Source organism: Pristiophorus japonicus, chromosome 1 (assembly GCF_044704955.1).
Source record: "Pristiophorus japonicus isolate sPriJap1 chromosome 1, sPriJap1.hap1, whole genome shotgun sequence".
Taxonomy (NCBI): Eukaryota; Metazoa; Chordata; class Chondrichthyes; family Pristiophoridae; genus Pristiophorus; species Pristiophorus japonicus.
Window position 1 is genome coordinate 150,153,287 of NC_091977.1, and position 4,924 is coordinate 150,158,210.

Genomic DNA, 4,924 nt, shown 5'->3' on the forward strand with positions numbered 1-4,924 from the left:
TAGCCTCAACTGCTTCCTTGGGCAGAGAATTCGACAGATTCACAACCCTCTGGGAGAAGAAATTCTTTCTCAACTCGGTTTTAAATTGGCTCCCCCGTATTTTGAGGCTGTGCCCCCTAGTTCTAGTCTCCCCTACCAATGGAAACAACCTCTCTGCCTCTATCTTGTCTATCCCTTTCATGATTTTAAATGTTTCTATAAGATCACCCCTCATCCTTCTGAACTCCAAGGAGTAAAGACCCAGTCTACTCAATCTATCATCATAAGGTAACCCCCTCATTTCTGGAATCAGCCAGTGAATCGTCTCTGTACCCCTTCCAAAGCTAGTATATCTTTCCTTAAGTAAGGTGACCAACACTGCACGCAGTACTCCAGGTGCGGCCTTACCAATACCTTATACAGTTGCAGCAAGACCTCCCTGCTTTTGTACTCCATCCCTCTCGCAATGAAGGCCAACATTCCATTCGCCTTCCTGATTACCTGCTTCACCTGCAAACTATCCTTCTGTCGGCCACACTAGTCTGAAAATGCCCGATCTTGTCTGATCTCAGAAGCTAAGCAGAGTCAGGCCTGGTTAGTACTTGGATGAGAGACTGCCTGGGAATACCAGGTGCAGTAAGTGTCACCCAGGTCAGGTCGTCCTCTCGGCTTACGCCGATGACGTGCTCCTCGCGATAGAGGATCCCGCTGACCTGCGGAGGATGCGTGAGTGCCAGGAGATTTACTCGGCCGCGTCCTCCGCCAGGATCAACTGGGAGAAATGTTCCGGACTCCTGGTGGGTCAGTGGCGGGTGGACTCCCTGCCGGAGGAGCTCAGGCCTTTTGCCTGGAGCACGACCCATCTCCTCTATCTGGGAGTCTACCTTAGCCCCGACGAGGGAGCCTGGCCGGCGAACTGGCAGGAGCTGGAGGCCAAGGTCGCCGCTCGCCTAGGGCGCTGGACAGGACTGCTCCGAGTGCTGTCCTACAGGGGTCGAGCGCTAGTCATAAACCAGCTGGTGGCCGCAATGCTGTGGTACCGGCTGGTCACTTTGACCCCTCCCCCTGCGTTTGTCGCCAAGATACAGAAGAAGCTGGTGGACTTCTTCTGGAACAACAGGAAGCACTGGGTCTCTGCCGCGGTCTTGAGTCTCCCGCTTGAGGAGGGCGGTCAGTCGTTGGTGTGCGTCAGCGCCCAGCTCGCGACTTTCCGCCTTCAGACCCTGCTGAGATACCTTTACGTCGAGCCCCCTCCCAGGTGGTGTGCTCTGGCGAGGTATTTCTTCCGCCAGCAGCTCGACCTCAATTATGACACGCAGCTCCTGTTTGTGAACTTGGGGGGTGCCAGGACCGCCCTCCGGGAGCTGCCTGTCTTTTACAGGGAACTCATCAGGGTCTGGAACAAAGTCTCCACCAAGCGCAGCTCTCCGCCGGCTGGAGTGGCGGCCGTCCTGCAGGAACCGCTGCTCGGGAATCCGTACCTCCACGGCCGAGGCTTTATGTGGCGGTCGGAAGAGAGGGCTGTGGCTGGTGAGGTGACCAGGGTCAGGGACCTGCTCGATGGCGGAGGAGCGGGCTGGATGGCGCCGGACACGCTGGCGCGGCGCCTAAATTCTGCCAACGTCCGCCACGCGGCCGATGCCATCGAGTCGCTAAAAACAGCTCTGGGCCCTGACTCCGTTAGGTGCATCGAGGAGGCTCAAGCACGTGGGGAGATCCCGTCCGAACTGACCCCCGTCCGGACGGAATTCCTCATCGGCGCCAAACCCCGGAACCTCCCTCGGGGACCGGCGCCTCACAACTTGAGCCGCCTCGGGGAAATCCCCTCCGTGCCTTTCAGTTCCGCGCGGAGGGGTTTCCTGTACGGGCTGCTCCTGCACACCCTCAACTTTGCCATCCTCGCCGGCCGTCCGGACACGCCATGGCGTACCATCTTGCCGTCCGGAGGAGGCGGGGGTCCCCGATGGAGGGCACTCTACGCAGGGGTCCTCCCACTATTCATCGGGGACTTGGCCTGGAGGGTGGTGCACGGAGCAGTGCCGTGCAACAAATTTTTAAGCCGGTTCACGGACTCCCAGGCCGCCTGCAATTTCTGCGGTCTGGAGGAGTCCGTGTTCCATGTTTTTATGGAGTGCACAAGGTTGCAGCCCCTGTTCCACTATTTGAAGGGGCTGCTCCTGAAATTCTGGCTGCACTTCAGTCCCACTCTCCTGATCTTTGGGCACCCTGTGCGGAGGGGAGCGGGTAGGTCCGAAGGCCTCCTCGTAGGACTGCTCCTGGGCACGGCCAAGGGTGCCATCAGCCGGTCCAGGCAGCGGGCGGTCGAGGGGGTCGTTCAACCTGACTGCCTGCCTCTCTTCCGCTCTTACATCCGGTCCAGGGTGTCCTTGGAGATGGAGCACGCGGTGTCCACCGGTACGCTCGCGGCCTTCCGCGAGAGGTGGGCACCGGAGGGACTGGAGTGCATCATCACGCCCGGCAACCAAATTTTAATTTGATTTTACGTTTTAAAGTTTAATTTGTTTTAATTGCCGGTGTTTTTAGTGTCCCCTTCCCTTTTATAGGGGGCACTGGGGAAAATTGTGAATTTAGTGCCCAAAAAAAAACCCAAAAAAAGAAAAACACAAAAAAAAGGGGGGAAAAAAAAAAAAAAAAAAAAAGGCCTTGTAACTGTCTGGAGTGTCACCCAGGTCGGGTGGCACCGTTTAATGTTTTATGTTTTCGCAGGTAAACTCAAAAGAGTTTCATGCACAAGGAACCAATCGTGAAGCAGTGGAGGCGTGTCCTGCTCAGTTGGAGCTGTGAGCAGTGAGAGGAGCAGCAAGCAACTTGAGCTCCTGCCTGGAGAGCCCTGAGACCAGCCCAGGAACAGAAGGAAGGAAGGGGCTTCACTTTCAACTTTTATCCAGAGGGAGAGGAGGAAAAAGCAGAAAACATTTAACATCTTTACCATTCTGCAAGGAGTTGGAGAGAGGGGGAAAAGACCAACAACATCCAGTGTGGAAGGAGGGAGACCCAACATTCTACAGGTGGGTGTGGGTGCATTTCCCCAAACAGACTTTGTTGTATCGGTGGGGGGAGGAAAGAAGACCACTGAGGGCCGGAACATCGCGGGGGGTGTGTGTGTGTGTGGTAGTGTGCGTGGGGGCCGTGCTTACAACTAGGCCCCCCCCCACAATTGGAACCCCCCCCACCCCCCACATTTGCCTAGCCTGGGATAGCTGGAGCTACCAGGCTGAAGATCTTTTTTCTCATTAACCCAATTAACATCCTTAGGATTGTGTGCCTGGTGGCTCTAGCTACCCCAGGTGAAGACGTCTTCTCCCCCCACCTGAAGACCAACACAAAGACTGTGTTTTTTGTGTGTTTTGCCATCTGGGGAGTGCACCCACCCACAGCTGCGAGGGGAGACCTGCCCTCGCAGCCCCCCCCCCTTCCCACCCCCCTCTCTCTTTCTCCGTTACTCTCTGTTTCTCCCCTCTCTCTCTGAGAGCCCTTTTCTTCCGAATTTAAAAAAAAAAACCCAATTAAGACAACTGAGCAGAGGGAGCAAGGCCTCTCCCCAATTGCCAACTAGGGGAGAGGTACCTCGTTAAGGGCTCCTCTGCTCAGTTAACATACGAGGCCATTAAAGACCATTAAGGCCTGTGACTTTGGGGTGGGTGTAGCCCTTAAAGGGACCCCGTGATGGCGACCCCATCCACGCCGGTGGCAGGGCCAGCAAGGACGTATGCGCAGGTGGCAACCGCTTCCACGGCCCCTCCTGCGCCACCCGCTGCCCTGCCACCATTTAGATTAATTACTAGAAAACACGGGGTCAGGAGCTACACTCACCCCACAATGACCATCGAGGAGTGCGTGCGGGCGATGGCTGGGGTAGTCGGCCCCTCGGCCATTGTCGCAGCCTCCAAGATGTCTGGGAAGGCCGTGTTCTTCCTGGGGTCGGAGCGGGCGGTGTCCCTGGCCCTTGAAAAGGGGCTCACGGTGGGCGGGACGTTCCTGCCGGTGGACCCTCTCGAGGCCACCGCGCAGAGGGTCATCGTGTCAAGCGTCCCGCCCTTTGTTTCCGCTGAGCTCCTCCTCCCTCACCTACAACAACTGGGGGAGGTAAGGTCAGGGATCAACCCCATACCGCTCGGCCTCAGGGAGAACAGCCTGCGCCACGTGTTCTCCTTCCGCCGCCAGCTCTTTGTCCGGCTGGCGCGGGAGGAGACGACGGAGGGATCTTTTAATGTGGTGCACGAGGGGACTGCCTACCGCGTCTTCTGGACGTCGGACGGCGTGCGGTGCCATGCCTGCAGGGAGGTGGGGCACGTTCGCAAGAACTGCCCCGCCTCCAAGGCCGCCAAACCACCGAAGGCGGCCAAGGCTGGCGCCGCCGCCACCCCTCCCCCTAGTTGCGTCCGCGTGCCGGGAGCCATAGGTGCGCGGGCATCGTCGGAGGCCTTTGTTTTCAGGGCCTCCGGCGGGGGGGAGGGAGAGCGTCCGACCGGAAAGAGGGCGCGGAAGAAGACAAAACATCAAGAGGCGGGTCCCCTCAGTGCGCCGGATAATTTGACCACCGCGCTCAGCCCAACCCCGTCACCGGCGAGCGCGGGGTGCCCCGAGCCCGTGCCCGAGCCCTTGAACAACACCACAGAGGGGCCCGGGCGCGGGCAAGAAAAGGAAAAGGGGGGGGCGGAGCGGGAGGCCTCGGCAGACATGGAGGTCTCCCTGACTCCGCGCGCCCCCAGGAACAAAAAGAGGCACCGCCCCAATGACGCGGAGGGGGAACAACATCCCTCCGCGGAGGAGTCGGTGCCCGCCGCGTGTCCCGCGTCCCCCACCAGCGCCCCCAAATTGCGCTGCAGGCGCGAGGAGTCTTTCCCCGGGGAGGGTGAGACAGTTGAGGCTGCCCAGCCTCTGCCTCCCGGGGATGGAGTGGAAGATCTGCCTGTCGTGGGGG

General features: G+C 58.8%; 1 pseudogene; it reads left to right on the forward strand.

Moving 5' to 3' along the window:
• Nucleotides 1–503: 503 nt before the first annotated feature.
• On the forward strand, nt 504–622 carry LOC139279688 (5S ribosomal RNA; annotated as a pseudogene).
• Nucleotides 623–4,924: the final 4,302 nt, after the last annotated feature.